The sequence below is a fragment of the Papio anubis genome, chromosome 14 (genome assembly GCF_008728515.1).
Source record: "Papio anubis isolate 15944 chromosome 14, Panubis1.0, whole genome shotgun sequence".
NCBI classification, from domain to species: Eukaryota; Metazoa; Chordata; class Mammalia; order Primates; family Cercopithecidae; genus Papio; species Papio anubis.
The window spans coordinates 89,072,540-89,098,608 of NC_044989.1; the positions used below are offsets into that span (position 1 = coordinate 89,072,540).

A 26,069-nucleotide genomic window follows, 5' to 3' on the forward strand; every position below is an offset into this window, starting at 1 on the left:
AAGAGGCACATCTGGTGGCTGCTTCAGCTAGTATATGTGTCCAGTAGCTGAGAGGCTGGCTCACTCAGTGACAATTTTCTGTTGCCACAGACTCTAGTCAGCATGCAGAGAGACTGTGGACACCCAACTGCCATCAGGCTAACAGGCTCTAAAGGTCTAAAAGAAGTGCTTGGACCATGTCTTGTTGAACAGCTTCCAAGGCTGCTGTTGCAAAGGGCTCTGTTCAAGGTTGGTGGCTTTGTTTGTGATTTTGATTTTGACTAATGTGACTAAAAGCCCACCCCAGAGAGGTTTATGCTGTTTCCAATACCCAAAGAGGCCTACCAGCTGTTTTCCTTTTTATTAATGTTGCTGCTAGTACCAACAATGTTTAACTATATCTGTGATCCTTCCTTGGTTTCCTGTCCGAGTGGCCTTCGCATTCAACGTGAAATAGTTCATTGTTAGTCTCTGTTGCCCTAAAATCTTTTTGCCCCACCAAACTGAGTTGCTCCATGGTGACAGGGGGCTATGTAACATTTTAATCTGTTTGTAGCAAGTCTTGAAAAAAGTAGGTAATGTCTTGTTATTCACTTAGTAGACAGTACTCTTTTTGTCAAATAACCCACAGAGTCATGCATAGCTTAGGTGGTAGGCTTCAGTGGATATTCCTTTTTGTTAAGGCTTGAATTCTTAGCTGTGAGGGAACATATCTTTTATGCAGCAGTGATGTTCTGTGGTGCAAATATCAATGCCTGTACTGCACTCTGAGGTGGGAACTACAGTCACCAGCCCCAACATGGCCCGCAGGGCACCATCCACAAGCAGAGAAGCACCATGGCCACTGCATTTGTCCCTGAACTTCTCAATGTCATTTGTTAAATTTTCCCCAATGGAGACCTATGGGCTCTGGCACTCAAAAACTCAGAAAAGTATTTCCTTATTTTCTCCTTTTATTTTTACATGGTCTAGGGCCACTGGTTTCTGGTGAGCACTCAAAGGCATTGGCTGCATCCCTAACTGTACCATTTAGATCAAGAAATTTGGATCTGCAAATATTGCTTTACCAAATACACCAAAGTCTGCTTAAGACTTCCCTGAATTTTTTTAGTATCTCTTATTTAGAGAGTGAGCCTCCCTTCATGTGAAAGCCCAAATAGCATATGTTGGTTCCCTCTCAGGGATCTTAGGGTCCATTTGAGTACCAATTTCCCTAGCTTTCTGGCTCCAGGAATGAGCAATCATGTAAGTGTCTACCAACCAGAGGATATTCTGCCTCATTCTTCTTTCTACACTCCTTTCTCTCTGCCTGAATTCAGGCAGCAAGCTCATCTAAACTCATGGAAAGAGTGATCTATAAGCCACTGATCCTCCCTCACTCCCCGTAAAGCACCCAGATGCATGTCCAGGTCTTGCAACTTCCAGTCTGAAGGCCCTCCCCTGGGCCAAGTAATGGGAGGTATCATTTTTCCCACTTCACCAGTAAGCCATGGTTCTCTCATACTAGAATCCTCTCACTGGGGCAATTTCGTTCAGCAGGTTAACTGTGCAGTGATTACCAACTTACCCGAGTCCAGGTGTGGGGAAAAGAAAGAGAGATCAGACTGTTATTGTGTCTGTGCAGAAAGAAGTAGACATAAGAGACTCCATTTTGTTCTGTACTATGAGAAATTATTTTGCCTTGAGATGCTGTTAATCTGTAACCCTAGCCCCAACCCTGTGCTCCCAGAGACATGTGCTGTGTTGACTCAAGGTTTAATGGATTTATGACTATGCAGGATGTGCTGTGTTAAAAAAGTGCTTGAAGACAGTATGCTTGTTAAAAGTCATCACCATTTTCTAATCTCAAGTACCCAGGGACACAATACACTGCGAGGGACCTCTGCCAAAGAACATCAGGTATTGTTCAAGGTTTCTCCCCATGTGATAGCCTGAGATATGGCCTCTTGGGAAGGGAAAGACCTGACCATCCCCCAGCCCGACACCCGTAAGGTGTAAAACCCGATTACGTTCTACTTACTGAGATAGGAGAAAATCGCCTTAGGGCTGGAGGTGAGACATGCTAGCAGCAATACTGCTCTTTGATGCATTGAGATGTTTGTACACATACACCGGTCCCCTGGGCCCACTTTTCTTTCTCTATACTTTGTCTCTGTGTCTCTTTCTTTTCTCAGTCTCTCATCCCACCTGACGAGAAACGCCCACAGGTATGGAGGGGCAGGTCACCCCTTCACCAGGGAAATAAAACACCCTCACACAGATAGTTATGTGAGGCAATTTACTATTTACAGACAGGCAGCAAGGGATAGCAAAAGCCTAGAATTTATTGTAGGTCTGTTCCTCCAAGGCTCAGGAAAGCTGCCTGGGGCTGATGGGGTCTAGACTGTGCTTTACATACACTGCAGCTGAGGGACTCTGTATTTGACCCACCCTGGGTTTTGTATCTTGGAGTCACATATCATGTCGAGCTAAAGTGTTGAAGGAAATCCTGTTTCAAGAGGGTGTGGCAGGCCAACACTCCCTGTCAATTGCACAGACAGGTCTGCACAACAGTCACACACACAGGCCTGCATAGCACTCCAGTTACACCAACAAATTTCCACAGCACTGCCCTAACACTGAGCAAATAATTAAACCTAGGAAAATCGGTTCCCAGGCATCAAAGCTAGAAATAAAGTATATGGTCAATGGGAGGCTTGCATAAGCTTCTCCCTAAACTGGAGCAAGTCAAAATAATGGAGCCAGCCTTGCATTCCTAGTGGCAGGACTCATCTTAGGTCAACAAAATGAGATGAGTCAAGGTAACAGAGGCAGCTGTTTGAATAGATTCACTGGAGAGTCTAAGGCAGCTCTCTGGACCAAGCTGTAAATGAGATAAGATAGAAATAATCACTCAGGTACTACAGTCCTCACTAATTAGAATTTAGGAGACAGGTCTTGAAGGTCCTGGGGCTCTTACAGCTTAATCAGACTTAGCATTGCTTTGGCCTCTGACCTAGTTGAAACAAAATTAGTTGCCTATAGACTTAGGCGAATGTTATACTGCATGCAGGCACATAACGCCAACCTATATGAGCACTAAGAAAATTGTAACACTTTCAGCCTGGCCAATATGGTGAAACCCTGCCTCTACTACAAATACAAAAAGTAGCTGGGTGTGGCAGCAGGTGCCTGTAGCCCCAGTAACTAGGGAGGCTGAGGTAGGAGAATCGCTTGAACCTGGGAGGCAGAGGTTGCAGTCAGCTGAAATCGTGCCACTGCACTCCAGCCTGGACAATAGAGCCAGACTCCATCCCCACACCCACTCAAAAAAAAAGAAAATTGCAACACTTTGAGTTGGTCTGGTAGAATGATCTCTGACCTTCTTCCTGTATCCGGTTAGAGCAATAAATTCCCTTCTTTCCTAGTTTGTCTGCTTCTAGTTATTGGGCCATGAGAACATGCAGCCAGAACCTGGCTCTTTCCAGGTACAAGGGGACTGGAACTGAGCCTGTGCTGTGGTGGCCAATACTGCCCTATCTCAGGATGTTACATTCCCAGAACATTCTACTGTGATTCTTGGAAACTAAGAGTGAGAAAGGGGAGGAGACTGGCTTGGTCCAAGGCCAACTGGAGATTGTGCTGCAAATACTGTAGTGGAATCACACCTCATTAGTCCTGTGACTTGCTGATTTTGCTGAACATAATACCTTCACTGTTCATCTGTGTGGGAGCCTGTGTCAGAATTTCCTTCCTTTGGAAAGTTGAATAACATTCCACTGTGTGTGTGTGTGTGTGTGTGTGTGTGTGTGTGTGTGTGTGTGTGTGCCACATTTTGTTTATCCACCCTTCCCTGCATGAACATTTGAGTTGATTCCACCTTTTGGCTATTATGAACAATAATTCTCTGAATGTGAGTATATAAATATTTCTTCAAGTTAATGTTGCCAGTTATTAGGATGTATATCCAATTGTGGAATTGCTGAATTAGATAGATTTCTATTTTTAATTTATTGAGGAATTGCCATGTAGTTTCTTATACTAGGTGACCATTTTACATCCCCATAACAGTGTCCACAAGATTTCCAATTTCTCCAAATTCTCATGAACAGTTTTCATTTTCTGTTGAGGAAAACCATCCTTATATGTATAAAGTAGATTTTGTTTTCATTGCCCTAAGAATTAGTGATGTTGAGCATCTTTTTCTGTATTTATTGGCCATTCATCAGTCTTCACTGGAGAAACGTCTATTCAAATCCTTTCCCTTATTTTAATCTGGTTTTTCCAAAAATTGAAAGTTTCCTGTTGACCTGTAGGACTTATTATTATATATTGGATATTATTAACCCCTTACCAGATATATAATTTACAAATGCTTTTTTTTTAATTCCATAAGTTGCATTTTCACTGTGTTGATTATGCCCTTTGATGCACAAACATTTTATATTTTATACATTCATACACATTTTCTATGGCTGTTTACGTTTTTGGCATTAAAGATGTTAAGTTTTTAATTGTCTGTACTTTTCTGCTTTTTATGCTGAGAAGACAGTAGTTTACAAAGTCAAATAACCCCTTGGGTGTCACTCATAGATAAGGAAAGGACAATATTTTGCTTCACAGAGGTCTTACTATAAAGTGAAGGTTGATTGTGGAAGGCATTGTTAAAAACATTTTTCCTTGATAGTGAAGATACAAGTTTTGCCTTCCTCATTTTGTACCATAAAACAGTGCACCTGTTTGAGAATCCAGCGACTCCCTTTGTGCTTACATGGTTGCACTTTTTATGACATGGAACGTTGTTCATTGGCCTCCTCTGGCAGGTCCACCCAAAACACATTATAATTATCAAAAAAAAAAAAAGGGTGTTCTATTGAAACTCTCAGTACAGATTAGCTTTTGATCTTGGTTGCATATGCAAAGTGCATGAAGCAGAAAGGAATTTATTATGGGATTTTGAAATGCTCAAAAATTGTTTGTAAGCCTTAAGAAACAGGCTTCAGACAAAGCTTCTAAGAACAGTTCCTAGAATTGCACTGCTGATGCAGCCTGTGGAAGGAGCCCCTGCTGCTTGGGGTTTTACATTCACACTGCCTCCATCAGAAGAGAGCTGCTCCTCTCACTAGTGCCCCAAGAATGACAGCAGATCTGTTCCCTGCTGCCAGAGATCTGACCCATTGGCCTGCAGCTCTCCCTCTGTGTGTTGATTAGGTCACTATTTCAGTCTCATGCTGACTCTTGAATTTTTGTGAGTGCAGAGGCTATTTCTTCCCCATGTTCACCCTGTGGCTTTCTATCATAAATACACATCTTTCCGCACTTGAATTTCTAGGCATTAATAATGTTAACAGTACCATGCTACTACCTAATATAATGAAAAGATTTCCTTTACAAATAACAGCACACTCTCCTCTACCCAAAATGTGGGGATGCTTCAATCCATTCCGTCCAACAGCATCTAGGAAAAAATCATCTTCTCTCATTAGTCACAAGTCAGTCTGGACATTATTTAATCTATGGTTTAACTTATAATGAAAACACTTTGTTTAAACATTTTTAAAGGAAGGAAGAAAAGAGATTAAATTATTTAACATATGTAAGTGTATGCATGACTTATTCAGTTATTGTAAATCAGTTTCCTTCTTATTCTGTTTATCCTCTGGTTTCTGGTAGGACTTTCTCTAGGATAGAGTCTGGCAAGGTTAATCCCTCAAGTCCTTGGCTTCCTAAGTCCCAGATACGGTGAAGACTCTGCCCATCAAATGCATTAGTGTACAATGGCTTTAGATTGAGAGGAGGGAGAAGAGACGTCTGATCTCACTGAGGGGTGCTCATTTTCCGGGTGTGGATCACAGCCAGGCAGCATAGGTCTGTGGGTCCAACAACTTGTCTTACCAGGTTTCTGTCACAATGAAAGTATATTTCTTGTTCATAGAAAACACAGGGGAATCCAGGGATAGGAAAATGAGTACGTGGAGTTGCCTGAGCCTAGTCTTGTGGTCTTTCAAATGTTTTAATTCCATTTACTCCGTGACAATAAACACCTTTCTGCTTAACCACCCATAACGGTTTCTCTCGGCTCCAACTGATTTAGTGACAAAACAAATGAGAAGGGATAAATGGAGGAATTTTTATACTTTTCATCTCTTCAGGTGACCAAGAGGCTGTCTCTGGGATTCACATCTCCTTATCTCACTATGTGTTTCATCTTCCCTTTGCCTCACTAGTGTTCCAAGTGCATGCGATGCTTCACCTGACTGTGTTCCCTAAAATCTCATTCTGAAGTCTACTGAAGTGCTCTATTAGATTTACCTATGAAAATGGAAAAAGTAGAAACATTCCTGAGGGTCCTCTAAGTCCCCTACGCTCTCAACTTTCTCTCTAAAATACTTAGAAACAATCCTGTTTGTCCTTGCTTAGTATATGTATCTAGGATCCCAGCCCACACTCTAACACCCTGTGTTGACAATTTCTCTTGTATCCTATGAACTCTAAATGGTCAGGCTTAACATTTCTTCCAATTTAATGGAATAATTCTCATGTCAACTCTCTGGATTAAGAACCATCAACCTTTGGATTAAGAAACCACAGCCTTGAGGAAATAGAAATAGAACATTTCAAGCTGTTCGGTTGGCATATAATTAATGATGAGTCTGCTGCTCATTTTCAAGATACAAATATTCTATTGATGGGAAACAGCACCACATATGGTTAGGGAATCAGAGCACCCACCACATCTTGTAGGATAGCAATTCACTATCACAAGAGTTTGTGTGTCAGCTGTGCTTGACTAATAACGGGTTTTCTGTTTCCTATTGGGACAGCTGCACTTGTGCACGTGATAAGATAATGAACAGAAACCGTTTGTTTCACTTTTTTTTTTTTTTTTTGGCTATAAATAAATTGCTTAGTCCAATGCTAGATTATCGAAGAATTTCCTGACTCTGAGTAAAGCACTTAGAAAGTCCTTAAATAAGATTTTACATAGAAACATGGCTGACAGGAAAGGCAAATGCACATACAGGAAAATAGTCACTGACCTCCAAATGTTGGGTTAGGTCTACTGTGATTATCTGACACCAGCTATTAGTCTGGTCCCTGATGTGTGGTACAATGTTAGTGGTTCAGTTCGGGTCATATTTCTAGGTGAGCAGGACATCAGAAAACCCAGTAGCCCTTGAAGCTTGGTTAGCTGCAATTCGTATTGTTGAACCCATGCATGAATCCCCATGACATTGGTTTATGACAGTGTCTGGGAAAGTTGGGAAAGGTGACTGACTAAAGTCCATGTGTTGAATCATTATGATTATTAAGAGTCCCCTCCTCACTCATGGCATTTAGATAAATATTCACTTGAATAGCATTTATTTTCAACTGTGGCTCATTTTTGAAAGGTCTAGTCATAGCCTTTCCAGAATGGTGGTATCTTTCATCCTTCAGCTGTATTTATTCTAAGACCTGATGATCTGTCAAAACTCATAGCCAATGTTATTAAATTGCTGTTCTCTTTCCAAAGTGAGCATCAGATGTAACTCTTCAGTTTACCCACCGTTGTGATTTTCACCCTTCCAGGGCATCTCTGATGGTGTCAATGATGCAACTCCAACCAGCATATCATCACTGTGGGCACACACATGATGGGAACCTCCAGAGGATGCAATGATTTAATGTTTAACATTAGGCAATATTATCTCTATTCCTAACTCTTGGACCTCTATTGAGCTAGAAAAACATTTTAAAGTGAGGACAAGCATTTGTAGAGTTTAAAAAATAAAGGCTACAGGACAATTTCCTCTAGAAATATTCTTATGTAGCAATTTTTTTAATGTGGCATAACCAAAATCATTTTAATCAATTTAATTTATATAATAATTTTATAATATGGATATGTTGCATATACATCACTGAATACACTTAATAATACAAAAGAATATTTTATAAATATGTATAGGCACCAGTATCAAATAAATATATATGTACTTATGTGTGTGTTTAAAACAAATATATACATTTTTCCATAAATGGGTAAATTTTACTATATTCGTTAAAATATTGTTTAATCTCTTCTTTAGTTTCCTTTCAGTAACTTTAAAAATTAATTACTAAATATTCATATGTTTGCCATCAATTTAAGAAAAATTACTTTTATGCCATATCAGTCAGCATTTACACATTAATGATTGATAACTAATGACTCAAAAGTCAGTGGCTTATTACACTAAATATTCATTGTCATGTTCATGGATGCTCATGTTCACAGTCATCTGGCTGATCAAAGCAGAGCTCAGCTGTACGGTTCTGCTGCAGGCACTAAGCTTGTCTACAGTCTATTCACTGTATTTATCTGAGGCCAAGGCTGAAGGGCAGTGACTACTGAGGGCCAAAGATTCTCATTGCAGGTTGCAGGAATGAACAACCTCCCCAACCAAACTGCACAGGTGAATTAAGTCCAACAATTTCTAACGAAAGTTCACACCACTTTTAATTTATTGTTTTAATTTAGTAAGTTTTAAAAAATGTTTACTCTATTTAGTTGCAAAAAGTATTTGGTCATTACATGAACAAATAATTGTGTTTTTCAACCTTACAAATGTTTTCAAATGTAAATTTGCATTAATTAGAAAATAAAGCTGGATGTGTTTTCAACATGTGGTTTTAAATCCACATTTTCTAAATGGTCTCACTGGGGAAAAATATCTGTACCTGGGGAAATATACCCTATTTTTTTTTGTTTCCTAGAGATCCCCAATAAGGGGTCCTCCCATGCAATTTGGAAGTCAAAAAATGAAGACTCCATATTATTAATTGGCACCTGAGACACACAGATGGGCAGAGTTGTGGACTGGAGAGGTGCTGCAGGCAGTTGAGAGCATCAGTGTCCTGGGTTTCCCAGATAGGCCTCAGGACCACACGGTTCAACAGCCCATGCCTTCAGGGGCAGTTGCACTCTGGTTCCTGAGGGAACACCAGAGAATTCTCCGATTCTAGTATCAGCTTCCCTGACTACTATATTCCAAGCTTGGAAAGGTTAGAGTGTGAAAGTTCATCATAGGAATTGGGTCATTATTGTCATGCCTAACTAAAACTGCATCAAGAAACCAGCAGGGAAAAGCACTCAATGTACAAACACTGCTCGCAGAATGTAATTCTCTGCAAGTTTGACTGCTGAAACTGCCTGTTGTGACCTGAAGCCAGTTTTATCTATAGCCTCTGAGATAACTTGCTACAACTCTAGGACTAATTTTGCCCGCTACCATTGCTTACCAGTGGAAGATGCCCAGCTCCCCAAACCCTTACTCATGCCACGGAACTTTCTTAAAGAGTGACAGGTAAAATGTTTTCCGATTCTGTAAAACCTCTAATCTCTTTGTTCCTCGTAGATACCGAAGAACACCCGGTCTTCCTATGTGGCCCTTATTGTAGTTCTTTTTCCCAAATAAAACATTACATTTAGAGATTCATCTCTACATTTTATTTTCTCTTCAACACTAGTTTAGACCATAATTCACTGTATTAAGAGAATTCCTTCTTAGGATTTCGTGGCTTCTCCTTTGCTGTATGAGTCCCACCTGAAGCCATAAACCAGACTCTACAGGTTTTTGTAATAATCTCTGTCCTTCATTTAAATCAGGAGGGGTATTAACATATTTGGGCTGCTGGGATGAAGAGAATATAAGAGTTAGGGTGCAGAGGAGGCTTCATCATCCACTCTACCAATACCGTCAAAGTGTGGCTGAGTCTGAAAAATGCTGTCAGCAGAGGCAGGTGCCAGGAGGAGCAGCAGGGGCAGCCCAGCGTCACATATCTGCTTTTCTAAGGAGTTATTCTTTTGATTTGTAACACTGTGGGAGGGAAACTGCTCTCCTGCTGAAAATAAGAAGTTGTAACATCTTCAGGCTGTAGGCTGCTGATGGTGAGAGTGAAATCTCTTCCAGATCCACTGCCACTGAACCGTGATGGGACCCCAGATTGCAAACTGGGTGCAGCATGGATTAGGAGCTCAGGAGCTTTCGCTGGTTTCTGCTGATACAGGCTAACCCCAGGCCAATGATCTGACTTGTCTGGAAAGTGATGGTGACACTGTCTCCTAAAAATGCAGACAGAAAGGACGGTGACTGGGTCATCTGAATGTCGCATCTGGCACCTGAGATCAGAAACATAAAAACAAATATCCACACAATTAATCATGTTGTAAGAGAACTTCCTTGAATTGCCAGGTACTGAGCACACTGGTTGAGTAAATTCTTAGTGTTCTTCTTCCTTACCTGGAAGCCAGAGCAGCAGGAGCCCCAGGAGCTGAGCGGGGGCCATCATGTCTGTGCTGTGTCCTGATGGGACTGACTCCTGCACAGAGTGTGACTAGCCTATTAAGAAGTCTTCAGGGCAGGGGGCTGTGCTCTGGGAACATGCAAATCAGCAAGGGGTGGGGCAGGCTGGGCACTGCTGAAGGGCTGGCAGATCTCAGTAACTCAGCACAGGGCAGTGTCCCCAGGGTCCCAGGTCAGGCCAGGGCAGCACAGATTCACCTTCAGAGGCCATGTTCCTGAGGGCTAGATGGAGAAGTGTATTACGTTTTTGTATAGAGATTGTTCAGGAGAATACGCTTGTTTATAAGGAACACAGTAAAGTCTTTCAAGGCGGGATTATCAGGTCTTCAGTATACTCTCAAATGGTCCCAGTAAGAGGAGGGAGGGTACTATCTGCTGCACTTACAACATTTCTCTGTGTGTAAAATCGTTCCTTTTTAAAATAAAAACCAAAAATAAATTTTGTTAATGTTATGCTAAATATATTTGAAAGTATTTTGCCGTGACTTTAAGCCATTATTCTTACCAGTATAAGATCAAGCAACTTACTGCAGATTTACACAAGAGGAGATGTTTCCTCAATGCGTGGGTCACTCCCAGGTCCACCATTGTCAGAGCTACAGATCTCTTTAATACTCAGAGACTAAATGGGCTACATCTTATTTTTGGTTTTGGGACCTCCCGCCTCCCATTCTACTCTCTTTTCTGCCATTGGGTATTATTTCCACAGTTCATCAGCAAGGAGGGCTGACTAGTGATGCCAGATGCACTGTTCCTTTATTCAACTATACATGTGTGGATTAGGATAAACTTGAAACTCTGAATCAAACTAGGCTGCAATGATAATGTCTCCAAAGTAGGAAAACAAAGAACACATCCCCTGGATAATGCTCTGAGCTGCACTCCTCACCAGCATGTTCCTGGAGGCTCAGGCACAGGTCCTCTGGAGCCTGGCTCTCTGGAGATAGGTAAGGGGGAGGCCCTAGAGAAAGACCAGTTCAATTAACCATCTCCCCTATGTGCGAGTGGCTGCTGATGGGTGTATGTCCCTGCTATGTACCATCAATACCCATTTCTTCCTTTACTGTTCAGCAATGAGATGGGACATAGTCCAGACCAAGATGCCAGCCCCCTGTTGGTATCTTTAGGAGAGAGAGGCTCCATGTGTTATCAAGCAAATGCTGATGTACATGGAAAAATCACATGGATCGAGATAAAACTGGACACTGAATTTCACTCATTATATCTCACTTCTCTAACTTGGTCCAGGACATTCCAACCTGGATCAGCAGCAGGGGAACTGGGCTCAACTACATCAGCATCAGTGGGTTGCAGCCTGGAGATTCTGGGGAGCATTAGTGATGCCTGATTCAGGGTGGCCAGATCATGGTCATGTAGCCAGTGCACAAACATTTTGTCATCTTTTAAGGAGCCTGAATTTTAGGAGAATTTGCATGTATGAGGAATGAAAAGAAAGTTTATTCTGCCCTCTAAATATTTGCTGAAAATGAATTGACAAAGGACGGATTAATAGGAGAAAAGATGTACAAAATGTATTTAACACATAGGAGAGTGATTATCACAATAACCCAGTAAAGTCTAGATGCTTATGCATTCTCCACAGGTGAGAGGAAAGTGGGGAATGTAGGCCACATAGGGAGAGTAAATGACCGAAGAGAAAACAAGTAGGTCCTCAAAAGAATCAATCATAGCTTGTCCGGCTAAATTATCAACTTCCAGTCTCTTATGGTTTAGCTCGTGTTGTGTCTTCTGTGGTAGATACACATTTCCAGGGAGAGTTTCTAGGACAATTGGTTTTCTCCTGGATAATCTGCCTTTAGGCAGATAAGTGATATTTAGGAAAAGCCCCTTTATGCATTTGCTGTTTTCCAAATACCTTTGGTTTGAGGTAATCATCATACTAATGCAGCATATTTGAGACTGTGTTTCCTGGATTCCTGCACTTGCAGCCTGCCTCTGATCCTGTTTCTGATCCTAGTATGTTATATGTACTATCTACTGTATTTTTACAATAAAGTATGCAAAGGAAAAAATGTTATTAAGAAAAACCACAAGGATGAGAAAATATATTTACCATTCATTTAGTGGAAATGGATTATCATAAAGATTTTTCCTCCTCATCTTCACATTGAGCAGGTTGAAGAGATGGAAGAATAAGAGAGGTTGGTCTTGCTGTTTCACAGGTGGCAGAGGCGGAAGAAAATCTGAGTATGAGTGGATCTGTAAAGTTCAAACACATGTTTTTCAAGAGTCACCTGCACATACCTTTTTTTCTGGATAGATGTAGCAGCCCCTGTCTGTACCCAGGGCCTTTGCCCTTCGCTGTACCTCTGCTGACTTCCAGTGGCCATCAATGTGTCCTGTGCTCTTTCTGAAGCTGAGGCAGGTAGTGCTGCCTGCATGTATGGCTGGCCAGAGGGCCTGGAATGAGTATCCCTTAGGGAAGTGTTGTGGTTGGATGTTTCCCCCCTAAATCCATCTGATGTAAACTTAATCTCTAGTGTAACAGTATTGGGAGGTGGGTCCTAATGGAAATCATTTAGGTCATGAGGCTCTGCCCACAGGAATGGATTAATGCCACTATAAACAGGGCTTATGGGAGTGGGCTCTCTCTCTTCTCTGCTCTTCTGCTGTGCCAGAACATGGTCTTTCTTCTCTCCAGAAAGCTCAGTGTTCAAGGCATCATCTTAAAAGCAAACAAATTGGACCCCTGCTGGTACCCTAATCTTAAACATCCCATCTTCCAATTTGAGAAGATACATTTCTGTTTTTTTGTAAATTATCTAGCCACAGGTGTTCGGTTACAGCAGCACAAAACTCACTAAGACAGACAACTCACAATCACATTCATGGCGAGAGGAGGCACATACCGCAGCCCCCTCCCTTCTCAGGTGGAATAATTCAGAGGCATCTCCTCCCTGTTTCCACTTGGGGTTGAGCTTCAGTCATCCTAAGATTTAGGGGACTTGTTGAGGTGCCTTTTACCATCCATCTACGATTCCCTGCCTCACTTTCCTGCCTCCCTCCCAGTGTAAACTTGTTGCCTGCGCAGAATCCTTGTCACTGGTCAACCTCACTGAGATAGCGGAAAAATCCTTAATGCTGGCAAGGATATATCTCTGGTCTGAATTAATATCATTAATTTTTTTTATCATGTATAGTAATTGTGATGGTTCATATCGAGTGTCAAGTTGATTGGATTGAAAGAGGCAAAGTATTGTTCCTGGGTGTGTCTGTGAGGGTGTTGCCAAAGAAGATTAACGTTTGAGTCAGTGGACTGGGAGAGGCAGACCACCCTCAAACTGGGTGGGCACCATCTAATCAGCTGCCAGTGCAGCTAGGATAAAAGCAGAAAAGCAGGCAGAGGAATGAGGAAGGACTAGACTGGCTAAGTGTCTGACCTTCATCATTCTACCATGCTGGATGCTTCCTGCCCTCAAACATCAAACTCCAAGTTCTTCAGCTTTTGGACTCTTGGAATTACACTGGTGGTCTTCCAGGGGCTTGTCAGCCTTCAGTCACAAACTAAAGGCTGCACTGTCGGCTTCCCTACTTTTGAGGTTTTGAGACTCAAACTTGTTTCCTTCCTCCTCAGCTTGCAGACAGCCTATTGCGGGACTTCACCTTGTGACTGTGTGCATCAATATTCCTTAATAAACTCCCTTTGATTTGTACATCTATCCTATTAGTCCTTTCCCTCTAGAGAACCCTAATACAGGAAGGGTCAGGAAGCAATTAATTTCCCTTCACCAAACTATTTTAGATTGTCTTTATGTAATGAATTTTTTCTGGGTTAGTAAATTAAAGGAGCCTCTAAAACTAGTTACGCATTGTGACGTCCACATTAAAGGCAGTGGAATAAGTGTCCCTCAGCATTTAAAACCCATAGATTTGAGGGCCCTGAATCTAAGATTTTTTCTAGCTCTCTTGCTTCATAAATATGCCTTGTGACTTTTAATTCTACTTTAGAGAAGGACAATTGTGGGGAAGATATTAATTGCGGGTGAAATGAAGATTGTCTGCATCCCATCCATATCCTAGTATCTAGAACCTATGAATTCTAACTTAAATAGCAAAAATAAATAAATAAATAAATAAATAAATAAATAAATAAATAAGTAAGTAAAATAAAATAAAATAAAATAAAATAAAATAAAATAAAATAAAATAAAATAAAAAAATCCCAAAACTTAGTGGATGCATCTTACTTAAGGATTAAGGATTTTGAGTTTGGGAGAATCTCCTAGATCATCCAGATGAGAGCAATATAATCACAAAGATCCTCACAATAGGAAGGGAGGAGGGTTGCAGTCAGACAGGAGCTGGGACAATGGAGAGGGATGCTGGAGTGATGGAGGAAGGGGTCACGGAGCCAGGAATGTTGAGGCATCTTGAAGATTACAAAGGAAAGAATCAGATTCTCTCTCCCAGAACCTCTAGAAGGAATAGAGCCCTATGCTCTCTTGATATTAGCTCAGTTAGACTTCTCATCTCCAAAACCATAAGATAATAAATTTGCTAGAAGACAGAAAGATTTGGCAATTTAAACAGTAGCAATTGGAAACTAATGCAAGGGGAAGAAATGTCTTTTACCTCTCGGAGTGTGTGGTGTCCTCTGTTCTCCCAAACATTCCATCTTGTTATAATCTGGTGCCAATTTTGACAAGAGATGTAGATCATTTTCTATGAGAACTAGCACCAGGATTCTTCTTAGGTAGAAAATGTCTAGAGTAAACCCTTTGATTAGCTCTTTTCCAGTGTGTGTTGGAGAGTTAAGGGATCAGGTCTCAGAGCATCTGATAGAAAGAGGAGGGTTTGTTTGTTTGTTTGTGTGTTTGTTTTCGTGTTAGGCAGGCAAGTTAGAACACAACCTGAGAAGGAAGGACTTAGAGAGACTGGAAGGGAAAGAGGAGATGTGAACAGGGTCAGGGGAAAGCAAGATGTGTTCCTGTTCCAAAGTATAAAGCAAAGTCCTTTACAATTTTTAACGACTTTGAGAGGGTTATCTTTTGAAGAGAAAACCACAGAAGGGGCTAGTTTAAGATTAGGGCCAGCCTGGCATGTGACAGAGGCAGCAGGAAGCTGTGGATTCCACACTGTTTTTATGGTCCCTTCTTCCTATTTATAGGCTTTGAGCTGAACTATGGGATGAAAATGGCCATGAAGAAGGAACATACTGAAGTCAGACAGACCAGGGTTTCAATCCCAGGTCTGACCATGTGACTTTGGGCATTTGCTGACCGTGTGACTTTGAGCAAACCAGTCATGAGCTCTCATAACTGGTTCTCTCATATGTGAAATGGAGAACTTTGGAAGTCATGGGGTATTGTGAGAATTTAACCAAATGATGCACCCTAAAGAGTTTGTGTATGTGTGCCCATAAACACACACACACATATTATATGCACATTTTGTATACCAGTTTCCTTTAAATGCACCCTTGAGTATCTCAGAATAAAGAGGCTGTGGAAGATATTATTAACCACATATCATTTTCAAATCAAATTCTTTAACAGTTATTCTACAACTAACATGTGACTCACTATAGGCAATGGGGTTTCATTCGCATTATTTCCACAATAAAAACTTCCACCAATCCATTCCTGTGTAGCACTAGAAACACAAACAAGATGACAGATGGCTATAACACCTTTAAACCAGATTTCCCTTGAGCTCCATCTGTTTAGTGTACACTCTTGGGTTCCAGAGGCCGTGGCTACAGGTCTGAGTTCTAAGTCCTTTCTTCCCACACCCACAGCTTTCCCTCAGGTCTCACTCTCACCTCCTGCATGCTGGGAATCCAGACCCACCATCCTGCTACTCTCCTGGGAATCCAGCACTAACTACCTGGAAGTTTTGCTAAGTAAACTTTGCAAATGCAACCTCTGACAGAGACCTGGCTGAGGCAGCCAGCAACTCCCCATAAGAAAACCACTAAGAAGGGAGGAAACTTGCAGAACCATGTTGGTGTTGAGGAGATGCACGGTGTCACCAGGTTTCAGGTTTTAGCTTTTCAAATGGTTCCTGTCTCTTTCTTGGCAATAATTCATGACCTTGGAAGAGGGAGAATTAAGGAGAACAAAGGGGTGTTTCATGCTTAGGATATAAAAGGAGAAATGGAGATAACAAAAGAGCAGAATTGATGAACTCTTTGACGTTGTTTGGGTTTCTCTCACCATGGGCATAGCAGGACAAAGGTGCCAGGGGAGAACATCACTTACCATGTTTCCTGCCCTTCATGCCTCAGACTCGTACAAGCACACACGCTTTTGATAATATGTTTCTTCTTCTGAAGCAGAAGTCTGTGGCTTAGCCAGGATCTTTCTCTTAAGTGTCGTTTATAGATAAGTTGGAATAATTTTAGAAACAAGTCAAAGAAATAATAGCAATGGTTTAAGCAATGACAAGAAGTCTGAAGGTTGGAGCACTTAAGGTTGGTGCAACAGCTTGGTGACAGCTGAAAGGCCTCGGATTCTTACTCCATTTTTGCTTTGCACCTGCATCATCACTGGCTTTTCACTGTTGTTGTAAATGCCCTATGGTCTCAAGAGGATCGCAGCAGCTCTAAGCATCATATCCTCTCTTAACTGTTACAGGAAGCAATGCAAAGCAAAGCTCTTCAATTTCTCTCCTTTTCTGAGGTAGAACCATTTTCCCATGATTCCTGTCCACTCCCCTGACATTATCATTTTGGAGCTGATCACATGTGCCCTTAATACCTGCTCCTATCCTGGACTGGGAGAAACTTATCACCCTCACCATGTACGGCAGGACGCAGTTGGTTCCCTATGCACCAAAGGAAGAAGGGGATGACTGCTGCATAGCTGCCAAGAGCTTTGTCACATTTTAAATTTCACTGTGCTTCTGAGTTAAGTTGTATGGGGAGGAGGATATATGAACACCTTGATCTGATACAGTTGGAAGAAGCCAGGATGAGGATGAAAATGAAATCAAATTTCTGATTTCTCATAAGACATCTTTAGCTTTAAGAACTATGTAAATGTGACCTGTGCATTTAGGATCAGGATAGGCTTTCAGTTATGGGAATAAATGAGAAGAGATTTGGAATAGGGTCCTCAACTCAGGACTAAGGTGAGGCTTGCACTACTTGAGATTGCCGGACTCTGGCCCTGGGCTGTGGAGGAAGTAGCTGCTCTCCTGAGCCATGGGGCTGAGGACCTGGGAAGAACCAAAGATCCTGCCCACAGAGCTGCCTGACCGGGTTTCAGGGAAGGAAACTGCTCACACTCCCATGGGCGCTGCATTGAGCATAGAGTCCACTGCCAGTGTGAAAGTCTCAGATGCATGACCCTTAGGGCTGGGGCTGGGCTCCTGGAGCCGGCTACTCTCAGCTCTGTCCTAACTAGTTCTGAGTGGCTGGGACCCGGCTGGAGCCAAAGAGGGAGGAACAGCAAATGTCCCTAGAGTCTTTACTCAGCCAGGCTCTGTTCTGGTTAGAAAGAAAATGAGCAGATGCTAAATAAACATAAAATTACATGCATAAGTATATATTTGTAATATAACATATTACATATACACATAATATTTTAGATATAAGTTATATTTATATATTTGGATATACTATGCATCTATATTAGGAATAAGTATAATATGCACATTTATATGTTAATAGATATAACTTTAATTGTTGGTGTAAGATATGATTTTTAAACTTTGATAAATTGAGCACAAACATTTAAAACCAGCAATAGTTGCACCACCCCATGACCCCTTCCTCACTACAGAGCCTGAGGGTCAGGAAGCTGAGGACCCAACCTACATCCATCCTGGGCTGAGTGGTACCTCCTCACTCATTGCTAAGGACACTGACTGTCCTGAGGGGTCTGGGGTATCACAGAGCCGCAGGTGCTGGGGAGATGGGCAGTGGGTCTAGGCCCCAACTAGAGGGACTTTTGTCCCCAGAGCTCAGGGTGGGCAGGTCCTCCCCTGGTGGACTTCGTGAGACAGAGCAGCACACGTGGCCCAGTGGCTGTTTGGTAACAGGAAGAAACCACTCCAGGGACCATTGGCAGCCTCCCCTCTGACTGGATTCAGTCCATATCAGGTGGTGTTTGGGGATTCAGCCAAGGCAGTGGGGAGGACAAGGCTGGGCTTCCAATCTCAGAGCACAGAGGGAATTTCCCACAACTCAGTGCAGTGGCAGCTCCTCCCATGTAACCTAGATCATACATGAGACCTCATTTTAGCCCTAAAATATCCCTGTTGATTTTCCTAATATTTCTAAGACCAGGCTTAGTTCTGGTGTTTACTGTGGGGTTTGTCTGCCATCTAATGGCTGGTTTGTGACTTAGCATCTTATAGGATTTTAGATGCTGAGTCCCAGTCAATCTTGACTGTGAGTCTTTTCATGAGTATTGATGAAGCAGATCCTGTTACATCCATCAGTAGGCCAGATCCTATAAAGAACACAGAATGATACCTCTCGTGGATAAACCAGTCCCAAAGTTGAGGACAAAGGATATCCAGAAAAGATGTTGCTCCCAAAACGATTAGCAATTAGGTTCTGAAATCCATGTGAAATGCTGAAAAGGTAGTTTTGGAAGAGAGAGAAAGGGCTGTGACAGACCCTGCCGGGCACAATGGCAGGGGTTGGGGTGGAAATCCAAGGGTCTCTTTTCTGGATCTGTCAGCCCAGGCTCATTCCCGTTATGCTGGAATCTCTTCCAGAGCAGATCTGAGGACCACAGTGGTTGCGCCAGCTGGAGAGCTTTTGAGGACTCCCAGTTTTCCAGACTAACAGCTGGTGAGATTTATGCTCTGAGCTATAACACAGTGAGGGAACACTGGTCAACATTTAGGGCAGTGCTAAGCAAAACAATTTTCTAAGACAATAAAAATGTCTATATTTATGCTGTACAGCAGGGTAGCCATTAGTCATATGTGTCTACTGAACACTTGAAATGTAGCTAACGTAACTGAGAAAACATGCTTTTATTTCTTAATTAATTCTAATTTACATTATTTGTGGCTGGACACTGCTAGTGTTTACCATGTGAGAGGATACAGTTTTAGACAATAATAATCAGCAATGTCATCAGCGTAACCAAGCTACTAAAAGTTAAGCAAGCGTCTGCCCCAGGACCACTGTGCTAAGCTGAGGTGGATCATGGCCAACGTAGACAGAGCGCATGGGTGGATCTCAGGAAACTTCCCTGGATTTCTCTGCTTCTAGGCTGGTGATAGAAACTCTCTCTCTTAGAAGCTGGAGACTGGGGCCCACAGTGTTGCCATGGGAATCTGAGGCAGAAACAAAACACAAATCTTCCCCAGTGTTAATGATGTCTCACTCTACCAGCCTCACAGAGACTTGTGTTGGCTGATCAAGTGGGAGGTGAACACTGGGCTTGCTGAGCAATGATCTGTATCTCAGCACAGGACATAAGAACCCTGTCACATGGAGCTCCCGTAGCTGCAGCCAGGACCCAAGGGCCAGAGCCCCACGTCCAGTGCTTCCTCTGCTTCCGATGATCCCATTCTAGAGGCAGCAACCAACCCACTGATAAGGCTCGAGTGACAGGGAGGGGCTTTGTGGAACCTGCAGACTTACAACAAGGATGCAAAACTGAACTTCCAGCTTCTGAGCCAGGGAACATTCCATGTTATGGGTGTGACCCAGGTCAAGGTGTTTGATGAAAGATATTCGTATAAATTTTCTCCTGAAAGGAATAAAATAACAGAAGACATCTTATTATTATAGTACTGGTTGGCTTTTTCAATGCGCAATGGTTTATCTGAAATCTCTCAATCCCTCCCCTTCCCGTGATGATCCCATGGTCTTTGCTGTTCCTATGGACACTCGGCTGCCTCCTCACCACTCAGATTCATCTTCAGTATGACCCCGAGACCTTCCCTGGTCAGCACAAATAAATGGCCTCAACCTCCAGATGCCACATGCCACTGCCTGAATTTTATACAATTGATCAGCTACTGAAATGATTCTTTTCTCTTTCATTGTGTAGGTATTGTTCTCTGAATGGCTCATTTCCCCACTGAATATCAGCACTTGGGATCAAAAATGGTCTTATTTACTCACATGCTCCTAACCCTCACATGATGGCTTTTAATTGTTCCTGAAAACTCTGATATTATGTTTAACATCCATTAAATGCAAAAGTATGTTTCTTTTTTATTGAAGAAAATATCATGGCTTCCCCTCAGCTAAAGACAATTATTACTTTTATAGTTGAAAAAGATCCACTGGACATTTATAGGAGTAACAAGCATCATCTTGAAATTAGATAAACTTAGTTTGCATGTAAGATGTACAGTAGGAGGAAGAGAGGCCCTCACAGTGGGAGGGGTTTGAGGGAGAGGGTCAGGATGTCTGTCCCTGCAAGGTGAGGGAGGGTCTGATGAGTGATCTCTGGCAAGCATCCAATATCAGGACTAGATATGACTATGAGTAAATCCCATTTCCATTGGCTTTGATACCAGAAGGAAGTACTGATGGGGAAGCTTTGGGAATATTCATAGGATGAGTGGAATACGGATTGGAAACAGCATGTTTCTAAACGCATACAAACAGCTCACAGACATTCAAACAAAAGCATCTTACAAAATGTTACCTTTTCCTCACCTTTTCTTGCCATTTGGGTTTAACCAATCATGGCACACAATTTGAGATTCTCTACATGAGGGTCTGCAACTTGAAACTACCCTATGAAAGAATTGCTGACTGTCTGCCTGATACCATAATGTGGAAATAAAATGTCTTGTATCATTGCTCGTTGGTATAAAATATATGTGATAAAAAATTATTGAAAATTGATATAACTTTTTGTGACAAAATATGGTGAAAGTCACAAAATATCACCAAACCTGATATGTCTGTTTTCTCAATGACTACATTGTATGTCAAAAATTATTTTTGAATGAGTGACTTCTGTGCACAGGAAACAAAGTAAAACAAATAAACTGAATTGCTCTTGGTATTAAAAAATTCTAGGAGCAGGATACTGGTCCTATAATCAAGAATGGTGAAATTTTTTTTTAAAAGAAGAAAATTCAAACTGCAGTTTGGATTTTGGAGGTGGATGAAAGAGGACATATGCAATACTTTTGATTCACAGAAAAGAATATTTACTCTAAGGGTGGAGGGTTACCGCCCTGTATTTCATATGTCAGGGCAAGATATAAAATAAAATGTTCACTGAGTTTTTCTACCTCATCTGAGCTCCCAAACTACTTTCTCTTACTCGTTAATACCATGGTACACTCAGCTTTTGGTCAAGTTGCTCTTATTAGGGCAACTTTATTTCAACTTCCTTGGGCCTGGAATCTTGTTCTGCTCCCAAGACAGGCAACAAAGGGCTCTGTATCCTTCTGATTTTTGATTCCAGGTAAATGTTCTTTTCAGAAAAGTCTCCTTTTCAAAAGCCCTAGAGAAATGTCTATAGTTATGTTTTCCATGGACCAGTTTTCAGAAATCAAAACCCAAATATTCAGCATTTTCTGAATTCTCAGTTGAATGCTGCACTGGTGAAAGTGAACCTTAATGTTAATCTGACTTAATAAACATCATGCTTCAGGGGACTGCTTTGGAAATAGAATTTGTCACACCCGTGAACCCACAACAACTGAACCCTCAATCCACGGGATCTTCTGTCACTATAGTTCTAGACCATCACCTGTTTGTTTCCTAATCTTTACCCTTTAAAACGCTTTTGCTGTAAATGAGAAACTGTAGCCCCAAAGAGAAATCCAAAGTTTTTACCGACTTGTAAAAGATAGTCTATGGCAAGAAAAGGGAGAGGTGACCTTCAACAACTGTCCATGGAGTTTGAAAGTAAATATGGGTAAAGATGAAAGTATGTCACTGTGTTTTTAATTTGCATTTTCCTGATAATTAGTGATGTGGAGCATTTTTCTACGTATTTGTTGGCTGTTTGTATATCTTCTTTTGAGAATTGTCTATTCATATTCTTTGCCCACTTTCTGGTGGGATTATTTGTTTTTTTCTTACTGACTTGGAGTTTCTCATAGATTCTGGTTCGTCCTTGGTCAGATGAACAGTTTGTGAATATTTTCTCCCACTCTGTGCATTGTCTGTTTGCTGATTATTTCTTCGTGTAGAAGCTTTTTAGTTTAGTTAGGTTCCATTTATTTATTTTTTGTTTTTGTTGCATTTCCTTTTGGGGTCTTAGTCATGAATTCTTTCACTAAGTTAATGTCTAGAGGAGTTTTTCCAATGTTATCTTCTAGAATTTTTATGGTTTCAGATCTTAAATTTAAGCCTTTGATTCATCTTGAGCTGATTTTTGTATAAGGTGAGATATGAATATCCGGTTTTATTCTTCTACCTGTGGCTTTGCCAGTTTTTCCAGCACCAATTATTGAATAGGGGTCCTTTCCCCACTGTATGTTATTGTATGCTTTGTTGAAGATCACTTGGCTGTAAGTATTTGGGTTTATTTCTGTGTTCTCCATTCTGTTCCATTGATCTATGTGCCTATTTATATACTAGTAGCATGCTGTTTTGGTAACTATAGCCTTGAAATACCATCTTACTCATGCAAGAATGGCCATAATGAAAATGTCAAAAAATAATAGATATTGGCATGGATGTGGTGAAAAGGAAACACTTTCACACAGCTGGTAGGAATGTAAACTAGTACAGCTACTATGAAAAACTGTATGGAGATTCGTTAAAGAACTGAAAGTAGAAATACCATTCGGTCCAGCAATTCCAGTACTTACTTTTCTTATCTACCCAAAGAAAAAAAAAAGTCATTATATGAAAAAGGAACATGAACATGCATGTTTATTCCAGCACATTTCTCCATTGCAAAAATATGGAACCAACATAAGTGTCAATCAAGCGATAAGTGGACAAAGAAAATGTGGTGTATAGACACCACGAAATACTACTCAGCCATAAAACAGAACAAAATAATGACCTTTGCAGCAACATGGATGAAGCTGGAGGCTATTATTTTAAGCAAAGTAACTCAGGAATGGAACCAAATAACATATGTTCTCATTTATAAGTGGGAGCTAAGCTATGAGGATGCAAAGGCATAAGAATGATATAATGGACTTTGGGGACTGGGGAGGAAGGATAAAAGGGGAAGTGAAGGCTAGAAGACAACATATTGGGTACAGTATACACTGCTCGGGTAACAGGTGCACCAAAATCTCAGACATCACCACCAAATAACTTATCCATGTAACTAAAAACCACCTATACCCCAAAAAACTATTGAAATAAATAAAATAAAGCAATTTATTTTTTAAAAGATGAAAGTATGCAGCAGTGACTCTAGTTTCCTCTCTGCTGGGTGAGTCAGACTTCATTGTATCGGTTAACTCATTGCCCCTGAAGCACCTGCAACGATCAGAAGTATTCTAGGGTATCACCCACTTTCTCTGTTCAACCAGGCTGAGCTAGTTTTTGTTCTGGGTTGTAACACAGTGTGAGGGAAACTACTACTCTGCTGACAGTAATACGTTGCAGCATCTTCAGCTTCCAGGCTATTGATGGTGAGGGTGAAATCTGTCCCAGATCCACTGCCACTGAACCTTGAGGGGACCCCTGAGATGGACTGGGAAGCATACTTGATGAGGAGCTTTGGAGACTGATCCGGTTTCTGCTGGTACCAGTGTAAGCTACTACCAATGCTCTGACTGGCCTGGCAGGTGATGGTGACTTTCTCCTTTAGAGTCACAGACCGAAAGGCTGGAGACTGAGTCAGCACAATTTCACCCTTGGAGGCTGAAATTATACAGCAAACATTAGTACAACATAAATATGTGTGTATGAAAATCACCTCTAATCTTGCTAGACATGAAGAAAGAATATGCATTACATTTTTTAAATTAGGATTTTAAAATCAAGCGAAAAATCACCTATTGCAGGGCCCCCAGTGAAAGACATTACAGATTGAAATAATACCTCCACCTAGCTTTGTGGAAATATTCTCACCTGGAACCCAGAGCAGCAGAAACCCAATGAGTTGTGATGGAGACAACATCTTCCTGCCTTGACTTGTCAGTTTTGCTCATGCCACATCCCAGAGAAAGAGCCTCTTTTAAGATACCGAGAGGCAGGGCCTTTTCACGTGTAAGAGGAACGATATATGCAAATTACGGGGATGTCCTATTGGTTTAAATAAACAGAAATCACTATTGCCAGGAGAGCGCCCGCCCGACCCCTTCCTTGAGTGTGTGAAGCGCCCTCTGCTGGCGCCTGCGGATGAGCTGCGCTGAGGCTCAGGCAGGGCTTGACCAGATCCAGGGCCCAGCTGCAGAGTGAAGGCAGACTCCGTCGCCATCTGTGGGAGGGTCTGCAGTCTTCTGGGGTGAACAGCAGGTCACATCCTAGGTCTCGGCCCAGGGCTATGTTAACTCTCCTGCTCTCTGTCGCAATGTAGGCTGGAAAAGCTTTGTGAACGTTCCACAAAGCATCACCCCATACAACACTATATTGATGACATCATGGTAATTAGACGGGATGAGCTGGACATTGTAAGAGCTCTGAATTTCTTGTGAAAACACATGTGCTCTACAGGGTGGGGGATGCACCCCCCAAAACGTCAAGGGCTTGTCACGTTAGTGAAAATGTCAAGGGTTTATAAAAGGGGTATGAGTCGTGCTGCCTCATCCCCTTCAAAGTAAGGAAAAATAATTGCACCTTGTACTTCCAACCACTAGCAATGAAGCACAGTGCTGGTTAGGCCATCCTAGAGTGTTGACAACGCATTTCGCACTTGGGTTTACTACACCATCCCATTTATCAGCTAACTTAGAAGGCTGTCTTTTATGAATAAACTCTGAGAAAGAAAAGATTCTGCAGTAAGTTTGAGTTTTAATCCAAATGCCTCTGTCACTTCAGCCATGTGATCCAGCACAATGCCTGGTGCTAGATAATCTATATTAGATGAGGAAACTCTGTAAACCTCCATGCAAGCTCCAAAAAAGAGTCACAGAAAAGAAATCTCTACAGTTCTTGAGCAAGATCCTGAAATGCCCCCCAAAATAAACAAACAAACAACTCACTGCTCAAAATGCAGCTCTCAAAATATCACAAGGTCCTTGTAGGCATGTCCTTGAGTAATTGACTGACTAAATAATTAAGTGACTAAGCTGCCCTCATAAATTGAGAATGTCACTCTCACCAATTTTAAGGTCAGGTGAAGCTCAGCACCGTTCAATATTAGGATGCAGATGGTAGTTTAGTGACTGGGTTCAAGTAGATTCAGAAAGCACGCTTCATTTCCATAGACAGATGTTCCAGTTCCTTGCATCACTCTTCTCTCTCACTTTAACAGCTCTGCATCAGCTGTCTCTATGATATCATGGGTTTTCCTGAACAGCTAATGCCAGAGAGAGAATACAAAAAAAGAAAAAGAAAACAAACAAAAACAAAGAAAATCAAAGCAGCAATGAGAGCAAGCTGGGCTTCCTCTTGAATAGGTTGGCATCATATATTTGTGTAAATACATATGGATTCTGTTCACACTATAGCAACAGTCATGGATGGCTGTCAAATATTACCTTGAGTTATCTTATATCTGAGCAGAGCACATGTTTATCAAATTAGTGTAGATAGAGAAGTGTCTGGAGTCAAGTATACATATGGATTTCTGAATAGCTGGCTGGCCAAGGTCCTGGAAAAGAAGATTATAGCAATGAGCTGGGCAAACGTTTTGCCCAAATGTGTGAAACTCACAAACCTATTTATCTGTGTGTGTTCTGAAAAGTGCATACAAAATGTAGCCAGTTCTTATCTCCCTCTGTTTTACTTTTCACTGCACCACCTTTGAT

General features: G+C 41.6%; 1 pseudogene and 1 gene segment (V, D, J or C); both read right to left on the reverse strand.

Moving 5' to 3' along the window:
• LOC103877257 overlaps positions 1–26,069 on the reverse strand; it is an 856,781-nt gene that overhangs the window by 691,233 nt on the left and 139,479 nt on the right.
• On the reverse strand, positions 8,066–10,796 carry LOC116270357 (annotated as a pseudogene).